Genomic DNA, 18895 nt, shown 5'->3' on the forward strand with positions numbered 1-18895 from the left:
GAGGTGTTGTGTAGATACAGCTGCACCAAAATGGATTCAGTTGCATCCTCAACTTGTGATACTCGCAAGTGCACGAGCCGTTCGGTAGTATAGCGTATGTAAGTGCGAGGTCGATCCCACGAGGATTGGTGATTGAACGATCCAATTCATTTCTCCTACACAAAACAGAAATGAAAAAGAAAGGAAATAAATAAAACAAGGAAGAAAGAAAATAACTAACTCAAGTAGATAAGTTCCCAAGTTCAATTAGATTAACGGATTGATTCTAGCTAATGTATGATTAAGCCATGGTGTTTGGTCATAACCTTGTGTTCCTAATTCCCTAATTTGATCATTTGTTGTCTAACCTAAAATTAAGCATTAGGAACCCATTAAGCATAGAAGAACAATTTAAACAACCAAGCATGTATCTAATCCCTGTTGTCGAATGTCCATACATACTCTTCCTATTCATAGTTCAATTCGAATTAAAGCATGGTGTATACTCTTAATTCAAACCAAGATAGCTAACATGCAAGCCTAAATGGTGATCAATCATTCAAACTAGCATATTAACTTATAAGCATAATGAATAAGAACAAAAACCATAATTGAAACTTGGAAACTAATCAAACTTGAAAACTTAAGAAAAGAATTTACATAACAATGAAAATTAAAGTAGAACTTGGAAAGACTTAAAGGAAAATTTAGTAAAAGGATTTTTGTTACAATCAATTGAGAACTAGAAAGGAAAACTAAGAGAATTTGAGGGAGAGAAGGGAAGGGAGCTCTAGAGAAGTGTTTGAGAGCTCCCCCCCTTGGGGTGTGTTTACAAGCTTAGAGAACATCCCTATTTATAGGCCTAAGGGAAGAGAAAATCTGAATTCAATATGGCTAATGCATACAACACTTGTATTATAAAATCTTGAATTGGTTGATGCACTTGTATTAGAAAATTTGAATTGGTTGCTGCACTTCACCAATAAATCCCACCAGCAGCCCTAGCTCATCTTCATGTCACCATGACCAAGCTTCCAACCAGCTACAATAGCTCATGCCTAGCTCACCATGACCAAGCTTCCAACCAGCTCATCCTGAGGTCAGCATGACCAGCAACTTCAAGGGCTTACAATTTGGGCTTCTCTTAAGCAAATGACGACTTTAAGTACTCCAAATTGAAGTTCAGAATGTGTCTGATCCAACCACACAAGTATTGGCCCAATCGAAGCTCGGATGAAGAAGTTAAGGCCAAAACAAATTGTTAACTCGTTTTGCTCGCTGACAAAAATCCATCCTGGGCATGGTTCTGTGTTTGCTAGGTGACAGACTCCATATTTATCCAATGGGGCTGAATTTTGGATATGTTATAGTATACACCCATTGGAACAACGTTCATGAAGAATGCTGCCTCCACCGAGCTGTGTAGGTTGCTGAAACAAAGCTTGCAATATGACCTACGGAACTGGACTGGCAGGGGGCTGTAGCCAAAATGAGTTTGTCTTTAAGCTCTTCATCCATTCATCCAAATTAGGCCTTAACATGCTTGAATTGCATGAATTATGCTCTCTTGCTCTATTTGCCTACAAAACACACAAAGGAAGGCAAATAACTTAGAAATCTAGGAAACTAAGCAAAAGAAGTAAGTAAATAGGGCATGTATATGTATGAAATTATGAGCTTAACACTTAGCCCGAAAAATAAATATTTTACCTTTCTAAGGAACTCATGAACTCTAAGCAAGTTTTTGAAAATGGTTCCGTTGTGTACGGCGCCAAAAACTTGTTGTGTAGATACAGCTGCACCAAAATGGATTCAGCTGCATCCTCAACTTGTGATACTCGCAAGTGCACGAGCCGTTCGGTAGTATAGCGTATGTAAGTGCTAGGTCGATCCCACGAGGATTGGTGATTGAATGATTCAATTCATTTTCCCTACACAAAACAGAAATGAAAAAGAAGGGAAATAAATAAAACAAGGAAGAAAGAAAATAACTAACTCAAGCAGATAAGTTCCCAAGTTCAATAAGATTAACGGATTGATTCTAGCTAATGTATGATTAAGCCATGGTGTGTGGTCATAACCTTGTGTTCCTAATTCCCTAATTTGATCATTTGTTGTCTAACCTAAAATTAAGCATTAGGAACCCATTAAGCATAGAAGAACAATTTAAACAACCAAGCATGTATCTAATCCCTGTTGTCGAATGTCCATACATACTCTTCCTATTCATAGTTCAATTCGAATTAAAGCATGGTGTCTACTCTTAATTCAAACCAAGATAGCTAACATGCAAGCCTAAATGGTGATCAATCATTCAAACTAGCATATTAACTTATAAGCATAATGAATAAGAACAAAAATCATAATTGAAACTTGGAAACTAATCAAACTTGAAACTAAAGAAAAGAATTTACATAACAATGAAAATTAAGTAGAACTTAGAAAAACTTAAGGAGAATTTCAGCACAAAGATCTCATTATAACAATTGAAAACTAGAAAGAGATACTAAGAGAATTTGAGGGAGAGAAGGGAAGGGAGCTCTAGAGAAGTGTTTGAGAGCTCCCCCCCTTGGGGTGTGTTTACAAGCTTAGAGAACTTCCCTATTTATAGGCCTAGGGGAAGTGAAAATCTGAATTCAATATGGCTAATGCATACAACACTTGTTTTATAAAATCTGAAATGGTTGATGCACTTGTATTAGAAAATCTAAATTGGGTGATGCACTTGTATTAGAAAATCTTGAATTGGTTGATGCACTTCACCAATAGATCCCACCAGCAGCCCTAGCTCATCTTCATGTCACCATGACCAAGCTTCCAACCAGAAATGATAGCTCATACCTAGCTCACCATGACCAAGCATCCAACCAGCACATGCTGAGGTCAGCATGACCAGCAACTTCAAGGGCTTACAACTTGGGCTTCTCTTAATCAAATTAGGACTTTAAGCACTCGAAATTGAAGTTCAGAATGTCTTCTTTCCAGCCATATGTTATTTGGGCCAATCCAAGGTCGGAGGAAGAAGTTAAGGCCGAAACAAATTGCTAACTCATTTTCCGCGCTGATAAGATCCATCCTGAGCATGGTTCTGTGTTTGCTAGGTAACGGGCTCCAGATTTATCCAATGGGGCTGAAGTTTGGATATGTTATAGTACACACCCATTGGAACAACTTTCATGAAGAATGTTGCCTCATCCGATCTATGTAGGTTGCTGAAACAAAGCTTGTAATATGACCTACGAAACTGGACTGGCAGGGGGCTGTAGCCAAAATTGAGTTTGTCTTTAAGCTCTTCTTCCCTTCATCCAAATTAGGCCTTAACATGCTTGAATTGCATGAATTATGCTCTCTTGCTCTATTTGCCTACAAAACACACAAAGGGAGGCAAATAACTTAGAAATCTAAGAAACTAAGCAAAAGAAGTAAGTAAATAGGGCATGTATATGTATGAAATTATGAGCTTAACACTTAGCCCGAAAAATAAATATTTTACCTTTCTAAGGAACTCATGAACTCTAATTCGGATGTGTTTTTCATGCTAAGTTTGGGAAGGGATATTACATAAAAAAATAAAAATAAAAAAATAAAAACTTCACTCAATTGGTGAAAGAAAAAAAAAAAAAAAAGTTGTGATTAAGTGGTGGTTGATTAAAAATTCATTTTTGGGCCTTCAAAATAAATTGGCATTTGGAAAGGAGTATGAATCATTGTAAATGAAGGTATAAGGAGTTTTGATCATGTAAAAGAAAAAATCTAATCATAATGATTCGAAGTCTTGTAAACTATTATTTTATGCTCTTACATTTTGAGTTCCTTGGACTTTGTATTATCCATACCTTTCATTTCTTACTCACCTTACACCATTGACCCCATTACAACCTATAATAAAGACCTAAATTGATCTTAAATGTCATATGGTTGAATTGCATGCATTTTCTTACTTTTAAGTGTTTGGCATCCTTCTTGAGATCATATTAATGCAAGTTCTTCATCTTCCTAATTTTGAGTTAAGTCCCTTATGATTTAACTCTAATCTCATGTTTATAACTGAGTGTTGCATTGTAGCCCTCTTCTGAGTGATTCATTTGTGAGAGGACAACTTTGGTGAGATTTGAAGTTGCATTTGTGTTTGGTATGATTTTTGAAATTGTGTGAAAACTAAGATTGGGGAATTTGTTGCATTTGGCTATCACACTACTACACTTTGAGCATGTTGTGTTTTGAACTTTGCCACCTTGTAAATAATGTCTAAAATTGAGTTTTTATTGTTAAAACTTTTGAGTCATGTGCATGAGTCATTTCTCTTCAGAAAATGTTCGGAATGATTGTTTTGAGTTTTTATTTATTTATTTTTATTTTTATTTTTGTTTTGTTTTTGTAATTATTTTTGTTTTGGTTTTTGTTTTTTTCTTTTATTTTGCTTAAGGACTAACAAATCTAATAAGTTTTCTACCTACTTTGTTTTGTAGAATTAGTCAAGCGTTTGTGGGTATCGTTTCTGTTAAACCCTCAGGAGACACAACTCCTCCTACTAGGGATGCCTAGAGGTTTAAAGGCTTGTTGCATGTGCTCAATGCAATCGAGTTACCCGCGGAAGTGGTTTAGTTAACTTCTTGTTTTGTTTTTAACTTTGTTCTGTGTTGTTTTGCTCGAGGACTAGCAAAATCTAGGTTTGGGGGTATTTGATCGGTTCATAATTGTATATCATTTCGTACCCTTCTAGCTTATGATTTGGTTATGTTTTTGAGTTAAACTTGTGCTTTTAATCCTTTTTGTGTTTATCTTTCAGTTCATTGAGCTTTAGGTAACAATGATGGCTTTGGATAGGAAATGATGCAATCCATGCATGTTAAGGCCTGATTTGGGTGAATGGAAGAAGAGCTTAAAGACAAACTAAGTTGGGCCACACTTCTTGTCAGTCCAGTTTCGTAAGTCACCTTGCAGGTCTCATTTCAGCAATCTGCACAACTCGGATGAGGAGACATTCTTCATAGAAGTTGTTCAATTGGGTGTCGAGTATAACATATCCAAAATTCAGTCCAATTAAACATATGTGGGGTCCTTAGCCCGTCCAACACTGAACCATGCTCAGGAGGATTTGCAGCTGCCAGCTTTGAGCCTTGTCTCCTCCTTTAAGCCATGTGCCTCACCCATGCTGCAACTGACTTTGGATCCAACATAATGAGTGAAGTGGGGAGGTATTCCAGCTATGAAAGTCTAAAGGAGCAAGTTGGTACATGCTGGAGCTATTAAAGAGAAAGCATGTGCATGCATGTAAAGCATAAATGAAATGAAGTCAATTCCAGTCTCTGTTCGGCAGCCAAATTGCAAGGCCCAAAACGCACACTTCTACTGCTCCGATGGGAATACTTTCTTCATAGAAGTTGTTCCAATGGGTGTCTAGTATAACATATCCAAATTTCAGCCCCATTGGATACATATTGAAAGCTCAGGCCTTCCTACACCAAACCTGGTGCAGAAGAACCGTTTTTTCCAGCAAAGGTGAAGAAAACCCACATGGGTTGGCAGCAAAAGGCAGCCACAAATTGAACACCTTTGATAATCCCATGTGAAGAAAGCTTGGAGTGCAGCAAAAGAAGTATGGGATGGAATTGATTCCAACCACACTAACATAGACAAGATGAGGTGGGAGTTATGGGTTGTATTAAAGAAGGAATGGTGGTGTTGAATTTCATCATGTTGTTCCTCCCTCTTAGCCCTATAAATAGAGAAGCCTTCAAGCACTTCTCTAGAGCTCCCTTCCCTTCTCTCCCTCAAATTCTCTTAGTTTCCTTTCAAGTTGTCAATTGTTGTAACAAAATGATTTTACTAAATTTTCCTTCAAGTTTTCTTATTAGTTCCACTTTACTTTTATTTGTAATGTACATTCTTTCTTAAGTATTCAAGTTTAATTAGTTTCCAAGTTTCAATTATGGTTTTTGTTCTTATTCATTATGCTTATAAGTTAATATGCTAGTTTGAATGATTGATCACCATTTAGGCTTGCATGTTAGCTATCTTGGTTTGAATTAAGAGTAGACACCATGCTTTAATTCGAATTGAACTATGAATAGGAAGAGTATGTATGGAGATTCGACAACAGGGATTAGATACATGCTTGGTTGTTTAAATTGTTCTTCTATGCTTAATGGGTTCCTAATGCTTAATTTTAGGTTAGACAACAAATGATCAAATTAGGGAATTAGGAACACAAGGTTATGACCAAACAGAATGGCTTAATCATACTTTAGCTAGAATCAATCCGTTAATCTAATTGAACTTGGGAACTTATCTACTTGAGTTATTTTCTTTTCATTCTTTCTTGTTTTCTTTATTTTCTTTCTTGTTCTTCTGTTTTGTGTAGGAAAACTGAATTGGATTATTCAATCACCAATCCCTGTGGAATCGACCTCGCACTTACATATGTTACCGAACGACTCGTGCACTTGCGAGTATCACAAGTTGAAGATGCAGCTGAATCCATTTGGGTGCAGTTGAATCGACGCAAGGTGTATTCGATACTTCTAGCGATTGGATTTCACTCAAAACCCACCAAATGACTCCTCCCACCATATTATGATGTTGCATAAGTTTGGGGCTCGATCCGAAATCAATAGGTGTGAGAAATTGGACAATTCAAGTTCAACGGCAGTTCGTTCCTAATTGGAGTGGTTGATGTATTCCATACTTCTAGCTATTGGATTTCACTCAAAACTCACCAAACGACTCCTCCCACCATATTATGACTAACCAAATGACTCCTCCCACCATATTATAATATTGCCCAAGTTTTGGGCTCGATCCGAAATCAATAGGTGAAAGAAATTGGACAATTCAAGTTCAACGGCAGTTCGTTCCTAATTGGAGTGGTTGGTGTATTCCATACTTCTAGCTATTGGGTTTCACTCAAAACTCACCAAATGACTCCTCCCACCATATTATGATGTTGCCCAAGTTTTGGGCTCGATCCGAAATCAATAGGTGTGAGAAATTGGTCAATTCAAGTTCAACGGCAGTTCGTTCGTAATTGGAGTGGTGGGTGTATTCCATACTTCTAGCGATTGGATTTCACCCAAAACTCACCAAAAGACCCCTCCCACCATATTATGTTGTTGTCCAAGTTTTGGGCTCGATCCGAAATCAATAGGTGTAAAAAATTGGACTATTCAAGTTCAACGGCAGTTCGTTCCTAATTGGAGTGGTTGGTGTATTCCATACTTCTAGCGATTGGATTTCACTCAAAACTCACCAAATGACTCCTCCCACCATATTATGATGTTGCCCAAGTTTTGGGCTCGATCCGATATCAATGGGTGTGAGAAATTGGACTATTCAAGTTCAACGGCAGTTCGTTCCTAATTGGAGTGGTTGGTGTATTCCATACTTCTAGCAATTGGATTTCACTCAAAACTCACCAAAGGACTCCTCCCACCATATTATGATGTTGCCCAAGTTTTGGGCTCGATCCGAAATTAATAGGTGTGAGAAATTGGACAATTCAAGTTCAACGGCAGTTTGTTCCTAATTGGAGTGGTTGGTGTATTCCATACTTCTAGCAATTGGATTTCACGAAAAACTCCCGAAATGACTACTCCCGCCATATTATGATGTTGCCCAAGTTTGGGGCTCGAGCCGAAATCAAAAGGTGTGCGAAATCGGACAATTCAAGTTCAACGGCAGTTCGTTCCTAATTGGAGTGGTTGGTGTATTCGATACTTCTAGCTATTGGATTTCACTCAAAATCCACCAAATGACTCCTCCCACCATATTATGACTTACCAAATGACTCCTCCCACCATATTATGATGTTGCCCAAGTTTTGGGCTCGATCCGAAATCAATAGGTGAAAGAAATTTGACAATTCAAGTTCAACGGCAGTTCGTTCCTACTTGGAGTGGTTGGTGTATTCCATACTTCTAGCGATTGGATTTCACTCAAAACTCACCAAATGACTCCTCCCACCATATTATGATGTTGCCTAAGTTTTGGGCTCGATCCGAAATCAATAGGTGTGAGAAAATGGACAATTCAAGTTCAACGGCAGTTCGTTCCTAATTGGAGTGGTGGGTGTATTCCATACTTCTAGCGATTGGATTTCACTCAAAACTCACCAAATGACTCCTCCCACCATATTATGATGTTGCCCAAGTTTTGGGCTCGATCCGAAATCAATATGTGTGGGAAATTGGACGATTCAAGTTCAACGGCAGTTCGTTCCAAATTGGAGTGGTTGGTGTATTCCATATTTCTAGCGACTGGATTTCGCTCAAAACACACCAAATGACTCCTCCCACCATATTATAATGTTGCCCATGTTTTGGGCTCAATCAGAAATCAATAGGTGAAAGAAATTGGACAATTCAAGTTCAACGGCAGTTCGTTCCTAATTGGAGTGGTTGGTGTATTCCATACTTCTAGCTATTGGATTTCACTCAAAACTCACCAAATGACTCCTCCCACCATATTATGATGTTGCCCAAGTTTTGGGCTCGATCCGAAATCAATAGGTGTGGGAAATTGGACAATTCAAGTTCAACGGCAGTTCGTTCCAAATTGGAGTGGTTGGTGTATTCCATACTTCTAGCGACTGGATTTCGCTCAAAACACACCAAATGACTCCTCCCGCCATATTATAATGTTGCCCATGTTTTGGGCTCAATCAGAAATCAATAGGTGAAAGAAATTGGACAATTCAAGTTCAACGGCAGTTCGTTCCTAATTGAAGTGGTTGGTGTATTCCATACTTCTAGCTATTGGATTTCACTCAAAACTCACCAAATGACTCCTCGCACCATATTATGATGTTGCCCAAGTTTTGGGCTCGATCCGAAATCAATAGGTGTGAGAAATTGGTCAATTCAAGTTCAACGACAGTTCGTTCGTAATTGGAGTGGTGGGTGTATTCCATACTTCTAGCGATTGGATTTCACCCAAAACTCACCAAATTACCCCTCCCACCATATTATGATGTTGCCCAAGTTTTCGGCTCGATCCGAAATCAATAGGTGTAAAAAATTGGACTATTCAAGTTCAACGGCAGTTCGTTCCTAATTGGAGTGGTTGGTGTATTCCACACTTCTAGCGATTGGATTTCACTCAAAACTCACCAAATGACTCCTCCCACCATATTATGAAGTTGCCCAAGTTTTGGGCCCGATCCGAAATCAATAGGTGTGAGAAATTGGACAATTCAAGTTCAACGGCAGTTCGTTCCTAATTGGAGTGGTTGGTGTATTCCATACTTCTAGCGATTGGATTTCGCTCAAAACTCACCAAATGACTCCTCCCACCATATTATGATGTTGCCCAAGTTTTGGGCCCGATCTGAAGTCAATAGGTGTGAGAAAGTGGACAATTCAAGTTCAACGGCAGTTCGTTCCTAATTGGAGTGGTTGGTGTATTCCATACTTCCAGCAATTGGATTTCACTCAAAACTGACCAAATGACTCCTCCCACCATATTATGATGTTGCATAAGTTTGGGGCTCGATCCAAAATCAATAGGTGTGAGAAATTGGACAATTCAAGTTCAAGGGCAGTTCGTTCCTAATTGGAGTGGTTGGTGTATTCCATACTTCTGGCGATTGGATTTCACCCAAAACTTACCAAATGACCCCTCCCACCATATTATCATGTTGCCCAAGTTTTGGGCTCGATCCGAAGTCAATAGGTGTGAGAAATTGGACAATTCAAGTTCAACCGCAGTTCGTTCTAAACTGGAGTGGTTGGTGTATTCCACACTTCTAGCGATTGGATTTCACTTAAAACTCCCCAAATGACTCCTCCCATCATATTATGAAGTTGCCCAAGTTTTGGGCTCGATCCGAAATCAATAGGTGTGAGAAATTGGACAATTCAAGTTCAACGGCAGTTCGTTCCTAATTGGAGTGGTTGGTGTATTGCATACTTCTAGCGATTGGATTTCCCTCAAAAATCACCAAATCACTCCTCCCACCATATTATGATGTTGCCCAAGTTTTGGGCTCGATCCGAAATCAATAGGTGAAAGAAATTGGACAATTCAAGTTCGACGGCAGTTCGTTCCTAATTGGAGTGGTTGGTGTATTCCATACTTCTAGCTGTTGGATTTCACCCAAAACTGACCAAATGACTCCTCCCACCATATTATGATGTTGCCCAAGTTTTGGGCTCGATCCAAATTCAATAGGTGTGAGAAATTGGACAATTCAAGTTCAACGGCAGTTCGTTCCTAATTGGAGTGGTTGGTGTATTCAATACTTCTAGAGATTGGATTTCACTCAAAACTCACCAAATGACACCTCCCACCATATTATGATGTTGCCCAAGTTTTGTGCTCGATCCGAAATCAATAGGTGTGAGAAATTGGACAATTCAATTGAACGGCAGTTCGTTCCTAATTGGAGTGGTTGGTGTATTCTATACTTCTAGCGATTGGATTTCACCCAAAACTCACCAAACGACCCTTCCCACCATATTATCATGTTGCCCAAGTTTTGGGATTGATCCGAAATTAATAGGTGTGAGAAATTGGACAATTCAGGTTCAACGGCAGTTCGTTCCTAATTGGAGTGCTTGGTGTATTCCATACTTCTAGCGAGTGGATTTTGCTTAAAACTCACCAAATGACTCCTCCCACCATATTATGATGTTGCCCAAGTTTGGGGCTCGATCCGAAATCAATAGGTGTGAGAAATTGGACAATTCAAGTTCAACGGCAGTTCTTTCCCAATTGGAGTGGTTGGTGAATTCCATACTTCTAGCGATTAGATTTCACTCAAAACTCTCCAAATGACTCCTCCCACCATATTATGATGTTGCCCAAGTTTGGGGCTCGATGCGAAATCAATAGGTGTGAGAAATTGGACAATTCAAGTTCAACGGCAGTTGGTTCCTAATTGGACTGGTTGGTGTATTCCATACTTCTAGCGATTGGATTTCACTCAAAACTCACCAAATGACTCCTCCCATCATATTATGAAGTTGTCAAAGTTTTGGGCCCGATCCGAAATCAATAGGTGTGAGAAATTGGACAATTCAAGTTCAACGGCAGTTCGTTCCTAATTGGAGTGGTTGGTGTATTCCACACTTCTGGCGATTGGATTTTGCTTAAAACTCACCAAATGACTCCTCCCACCATATTATGATGTTGCCCAAGTTTGGGGCTCGATCCGAAATCAATAGGTGTTCCAAATTGGACAATTCAAGTTCAACGGCAGTTCGTTCCTAATTGGAGTGGTTGGTGAATTCCATACTTCTAGCGATTAGATTTCACTCAAAACTCACCAAATGACTCCTCCCACCATATTATGATGTTGCCCAAGTTTGGGGCTCGATGCGAAATCAATAGATGTGAGAAATTGGACAATTCAAGTTCAACGGCAGTTGGTTCCTAATTGGACTGGTTGGTGTATTCCATACTTCTAGTGATTGGATTTCACTCAAAACTCACCAAATGACTCCTCCCACCATATTATGTTGTTGCCCAAGTTTTGGGCTCGATCCGAAATCAATAGGTGTGAGAAATTGGACAATTCAAGTTCAACGGCAGTTCGTTCCTAATTGGAGTGGTTGGTGTATTCCATACTTCTAGCGATTGGATTTCACCCAAAACTCACCAAATGACCCCTCCCACCTTATTATCTTGTTGCCCAGGTTTTGGGCTCGATCCGAAATCAACAGGTGTGAGAAATTGGACAATTCCAGTTCAACGGCAGTTCGTTCCTAATTGGACTGGTTGGTGTATCCCGTACTTCTAGCGATTGGATTTCACTCAAAAGTCACAAAATGACTCCTCCCACCATATTAGGAAAACAATAGCTAAGCAAAGGGTACGGAGTTTGAATGGTGTAAATCGGGCGGCCGGAGCCGTGTGTGGTGGCCGGAGCCGTGTGGAGAAAATATGGAGAGTGGAGAGTGGAGAGGGAGAGAGAGCTTCGGGTATTTTCTCGGATTTTAGATGTACCTTGAATGATGAATAAACCCATATATTTATAGGAGTCTCGGGGCTAGGGTTTCGTAGAGATCGAGTCGGACTTGATAATATCTGAAGTATCTCGTTAATTATAAGATAATATCTAATAATCAGGATATTATCCCTTTAATAAGATAATAACCAAATTATTGATATTATCTCATTAATTATAAGATAATATCCCTTTATTATGATAATATCCCAATTAATGATATTATCTTTATTAATTATGAGATAATACCATATAACTAAGATATTATCCTGATTAATTAATTATCCCAATAAATGGTTTAATTAATTAATTTAAGGGATAATCTTCTTTTCCACGTGGCGTGCTCTGATTGGAGACGAAAATATTTGCTCCCACAAATGCCCCCCAGCTTCTGCATGGCGCTTGTGTGGCATGTAGGAGATGAAATTATTTTTCGGACTCTCCAACTGTATCTGGGCTTTCTTCTGCGAGTTGCACTCCTTTTGCAGATCAGGTTCCCAATTAGAGTAGGCTTCTGACTGTTCTTGGAGTTGGATTCCCAGTAGGAATGAGCTTGCGATTCCTTTTTGACCCGGGTTGTCCAACTTGTATAAATACAGGGCTTCTCTTCACTCTTTCTCACATCGCAAACTTAACTTCTCTACCTTCTAGCTTGAGAAAGATCTTGGAGAGAGGAGTTGCCGTGCACAAAGTAAGTCGAGCAAGCAAATATATATTTTATATATATTTTTTCTGATTTTTGGCAGCAAGGTTGTTGTTGTTAATATTATGTTAACTCGCAATTGTACGGGGCAATTAGTAGTATAGCAAGACAAGTACGAGGTCGTACCCACGAAGACTGAGAAGTTAAAACTAGTTATGTACTTAGATTACCAAATTCAAGAAAGTAGGAGGTTATGTCTAAAACAGAATTTAAAACAAGAGTGGTTGTGATTGTTGAACAAAAGAAGCAAAATGAAATTGCAAACAAAAACAAGTAAACAAATGTAACAAAGAGTGGTTTTAAGAGTTGGAAAACAGATTTTGAGACTAGGGCATTCGAATCACCATAACAATTCAATTCTGGGTTATAAAGATTCAAGTAACAAGTCTAATTCAGATTCAAAGATTGATTCTAGCTAAAGTATGATTAGGCCATGGTGTTTGGTCCTAACCTTGTGTTCCTAATTCCCTAATTTGATCATTTGTTGTCTAACCTAAAATTAAGCATTAGGAACCCATTAAGCATAGAAGAACATTTTAAACAACCAAGTATGTATCTAATCCCTGTTGTCGAATGTCCATACATACTCTTCCTATTCATAGTTCAATTCGAATTAAAGCATGGTGTATACTCTTAATTCAAACCAAGATAGTTAACAAACAAGTTCTAATGGTGATCAATCATTCAAACAAGCATGTTAACTTATAAGCATAATGAATAAGAACATGAATCATGAATCAAACTTGAAACTCCAAACTTATAAACCCAGAATATTCATGTTAGGTTACATCGAAGCCCTAGTTATGGATTTAGCTACTCATAATGGAAAAGAGACTTGAACAGAAATGAGAAAACATAATGAATACAATAAGAGTAGAAAAACCCTTTTTCTGAAGTTCTTGTGGTGTCCAAGGCTTCTCCAAGTGCTTCTCCACTTCTAATGCTTCTCCAAGAGCTTCCCCACTTCTAGAAAGATGTATGAAGGATATGGAGGTGATTTGGGATGAGTTTGAGTGAGTGGTGATGGCTAAGGAAGATGAAATTCGTAGGGAAATGGAAGAGAGGTTTGCTGGAGTTGTTTTGGTGATTGTTGGAGTGTTTGGGATTTTGAGAGTGTTTGAGGATGGTTGGAGTGAATTGTGGGGGTTGTGAATCTCAGGATTTGTTGTTTTAAGCTCTTCTTCCATTCATCCAAATTAGGCCTTAACATGCTTGAATTGCATGAATTATGCTCTCTTGCTCTATTGGCCTACAAAACACACAAAGGGAGGGAAATAACTTAGAATTATAGGAACTAAGCAAAAGAAGTAAGTAAATTGGGCATGTATATGTATGAAATTATGAGCTTAACACACCCCCAAACTTAGATTTTGCTAGTCCTCGAGCAAAACAAAAGAGAAACAAAGATAAAAACAAAACAAGAAGTTAACTAGACCACTTTCGTAGGTAACTCGATTGCATTGAGCGTATGCAACAAGCCTTTAAACCTCTAGGCATCCCTAGTAGGAGGAGTTGTGTCTCCTGAGGGTTTAACAGATACGATACCCACAAACGTTTTTCTAACTCTACAAAACAAAATGGTTAGAAAAACAACTTTGAAATCAACTAATGAAAATGAAAGAAAGTTTTAGTCATACCTCCAACACCATAGAGTTGCCAAGATAGGTCATCAATCAGTGTGTACAAGTGGAAGCTATAGCTCAAAGGCACACAGTTTCAAAGCAAGCACACTCAAACCTTGAATAGAGAACATGCTTCGACTCTAATTCTCACAGATAACACTCAATCACTCAGAACCTATGTTTTAATTCTCTCAAGAAAGCATAAGTGAGTGTATGAAATAGAAGCACAAATTTGGTTAGATCTCATGAAAGGAATTAAATACTAAGAATAGAGATACACACATACTTACCAGCACCCATGAATACATCCTCAAAGATCAGCTAGGTCTTTCACAATGTTGTAATGAAAGGCTAAGGTTTAGGGGAAATGGAAGAATTGGAAGGAAAAACAAATAACTTAAGAACATACCAAGGTTGCATGCTTCATTAATCTGCAAGGCATCATTGATTTAGATTGGCATGGCAGCAAACTTCATGGTATCTCCTGGCATAGACTTTATTTTTCACACTTAGATCAAATCGAAACACTTTCATCTTCGTTGATTTGATCTGCATCTTCATTAACTTCATTGCACAGATTCACATCATCTTTATTTAGGTACATGGCTGCAACTTCCTTGCTTCAAACTTTATCTTGGCACACCTTGGTATATTTCTAAGCTATAGGGTATGGCTACAATAGGTCAAGTATCTCAGATTGAGATACAAAGGTAGGGAAATGATGAGGATGATAGAAGAAAAGGCTTTAAGTGTTTGGCTTCAAGAGGGTTGATGGAACACACATATAGGTAGGGTGAAAAGAAAGCACATAGAATGGTTATGCACACATAGCCTAGCATCACTTCAATGAGTTCATTCATGAATGAGAGCAAGCACATGATATCTGCAAAAGAGAATCATCCTTAGTATTCAATCAAAATGGAATAATGAGATCAATTAGAGTGAATTGAAGAAAATAAGTATGGATGAGAAATAGAACACTTTAAACCCTCTCAAGAAAGCAATTAGGCTCGATATAGCTCACTAGGGTAGTCTCCACTATTTTCCTTCCAGAATTTGAGCGTGGTACTTTAGCCACCAGAATTCTAAGAGCAAAAGCTTTGTGAAGTGCAAAATTCTGATATGAAAACCTCAAATAGCAGCTCCATAGCATTGATTGTATGACATTCTTTAAAAAAAATAAATAAATTTAAAAAAAAAAAAAAAAAAAAAAAAAAATTGTGACAAGAGAACGAAAATTGAAAACACAAATGGATAAGAAAATTGAAATTGAAAACCTTCCCCCCAGACCTGAATTGAACATTGTCCTCAATGTGAAAGCATACAAAAGATGATTGAGAACAAACAAATGATAAAGGGAAAAGTTTAGAAGAAGGTTTAGGAAAAATAAAAAATAAAAAAAATGAATATATAAGCAACTCATGGATGACCAGTTAAGGGCCTCAGAAAACACAGCCAGGGGATCCGGGAAGGTTGGAGGGGTCACAATGGTCCCGCTTAAAACCCAAACTTCTTAGACACCGAAGGTGTCGCCTAAAGAACTCCTAGACACTGTATTTACGGAAGTGCTCACTGGAGTTACCATAAGTTAGCTCATATGAAAAATCTTTTTAAATTTTTAAAATTTTTTATTTTTTTTAAATTTTTATAAAAAAAAAAACAGAAATTTAAAATAATAACAAGTAAAGAGAAAGGATTGAAATGCTCCCCCTTGATGCGATTAGGTCGATTGCTACCAAGCACCTTCTTCTTGAACACATGGGTTGCCTCCCAAGAAGCGCCTTAGTTACTGTCTTGGCAAGACATTGTGCAATCAGCTAAGTTGATGGTACGAAGGGAAGTTGATCTACCACATGGCCAGTTTGGATGCCAGCTGAAACTCCCTCATAGAATGGCTTTAAACGTTGTCCATTTACTTTGAAAGTCGAGCCATCTTTAGGGTTTTGAATCTCCACAGCTCCATAGGGAGAAACATTGACCACGGTGAATGGGCCTTGCCATCTAGACTTCAATTTTCCTGGAAAGAGACGCAAACGTGAGTTAAACAAAAGAACTGACATACCTTTGGAGAACTCTTTCCGTTGAATGTTTCTGTCATGGTAACTCTTGGTTCGTTCTTTGTAAAGCTTTGCATTCTCATAAGACTCATGTCTAATTTCTTCCAATTCATTCAGCTGAAACTTTCTTGCATGGCCTGCCTTGTCTAGATCAAAATTTAACTTCTTGATGGCCCAAAAAGCATTGTGTTCAAGCTCCATTGGCAGGTGACAAGCTTTCCCAAACACAAGACGATAAGGGCTCATTCCAATGGGAGTCTTATATGTTGTCCTATAAGCCCATAATGCATCATTGAGCTTGGCTGCCCAATCTTTCCTTGTATTGTTCACCACCTTCTCCAGGATGTGCTTAATTTCTCTATTGCTTATTTCCACTTGACCAGAAGTTTGCGGATGATATGGTGTAGAGACTCGATGGGTGATGTTGTACTTCTTCATGAGTGCTTCGAATGGCTTGTTACAGAAGTGGCTGCCTCCATCACTAATGACAGCCCTTGGAGTACCAAACCTTGTGAAAATATTATCCTTCAAGAACTTCAGCACCACCTTATAATCATTGGTTTTGGTGGCTATGGCTTCCACCCATTTAGACACATAATCAACAGCAACAAGTATGTAAGTATAACCAAAGGAAGATGGGAATGGTCCCATGAAATCAATACCCCACACATCGAAGAGCTCCACAACAAGTATGTTATTCAATGGCATTTCATTCCTGCGACTTATGTTCCCCATCCTTTGGCACCTATCACACTTAACACAAAAATTAAATGCATCTTTAAATAGAGTGGGCCAAAAGAAACCAGATTGCAGAATTTTAAGTGCTGTTTTCTTAGCTCCAAAGTGACCTCCACAGGCCAATTCGTGGCTATGCCTAAGTATGCTTTCTTGCTCTTCTTCTGGAACACATCTTCTGATGAGTTGATCCGGGCAATGCTTGAATAAGAAAGGTTCATCCCATACATAATGTTTCACCATGGAAAAGAACTTCTTCTTATCCTGAGAAGTTAGATCATTTCTAAGAACACCACAAGCAAGATAATTAACAAAATCAGCATACCATGGCTCTTTGACTTGGGCAGCATATAGTTGTTCATCAGGGAAAGTCTCATTCAAGGGTAGCACAGCTCCTCCTTTTTCTTCAACCACAATTCTGCTCAAATGATCAGCTACCACATTCTCACATCCCTTCTTATCTCGAATCTCCAAATCGAATTCTTGCAGCAAGAGAATCCATCTAATCAAGCGTGGTTTGGCATCCTTCTTAGTGAGCAAGTATCTAAGGGCTGCATGGTCAGAATAAACAATTACTTTAGAACCAACAAGGTAAGAACGAAATTTTTCTAAAGCAAAAACCACAGCAAGCAACTCCTTCTCTGTTGTGGAGTAGTTGATTTGAGCATCATTCAAGGTCCGGCTAGCATAATGAATCACATGGGGCAGCTTGTTCTTCTTTTGACCTAAAACTGCACCAATAGCAAAGTCAGAGGCATCACACATTATTTCAAATGGTAAAGACCAATCCGGAGCTATGATAATAGGGGCTGAAGTTAGCTCCCTCTTCAAGGTAGAAAAAGCTTCCATGCAAGCTTCATTAAACTCAAAAACAGCATGCTTAGCAAGGAGATTACACAATGGCCTTGTAATGCTTGAGAAATTTTTGATGAACCTTCTATAGAATCCAGCATGACCTAGAAAGCTTCTAATTCCTTTAACAGAGGTAGGGGGTGGAAGATTTGAGATGAGGTCGATCTTGGCTTTATCCACTTCGATTCCCTTGCTTGAAATCACATGGCCTAGTACAATGCCTTGTCTCACCATGAAGTGACACTTCTCCCAATTCAAAATCAGATTTGTTTCCTGGCATCTTTTAAGCACTAGAGACAAGTGGTGAAGACAATTATCAAAAGAGGAACCAAAAACTGAAAAATCATCCATAAATACCTCAATGAATCGTTCCACCATATCTGAAAAGATTGACATCATGCATCTTTGGAAAGTTGCTGGGGCATTGCATAAACCGAATGGCATCCTTCTATAAGCAAACGTACCAAATGGGCATGTGAATGTGGTTTTCTCTTGGTCTTCCGGAGCAATGGGAATTTGATTATAACCTGAAAAACCATCAAGAAAACAATAGTAAGCATGGCCAGATAAACGTTCAAGCATTTGATCAATAAAAGGTAAGGGGAAATGATCTTTTCTAGTGGATGTGTTCAACTTCCTGTAATCAATGCAAACTCTCCAACCAGTGACAGTTCGTGTAGGAACTAGCTCATTCTTCTCATTCTTCACAACGGTGATTCCTGACTTCTTTGGAACAACTTGCACAGGGCTCACCCACTTAGAATCTGAAATTGGGTAGATGATTCCTACATCGAGTAGCTTTAAAACTTCAGCTCTAACCACCTCTTTCATGTTGGGATTTAGCCTCCTTTGGGCATCACGAGATGGTTTGCTGTCTTCTTCCATTAAAATCCGGTGCATGCACATGCTTGGACTAATTCCTTTGATGTCTGCTATGGTCCACCCAATGGCTGTTTTATGCTCTTTTAGAACTTTAATTAAGCTCTCTTATTCATGTGAGGAG

The sequence above is a fragment of the Prunus avium genome, chromosome 4 (genome assembly GCF_965620075.1).
Source record: "Prunus avium chromosome 4, drPruAviu1.hap1.1, whole genome shotgun sequence".
Taxonomy (NCBI): domain Eukaryota; kingdom Viridiplantae; phylum Streptophyta; class Magnoliopsida; order Rosales; family Rosaceae; genus Prunus; species Prunus avium.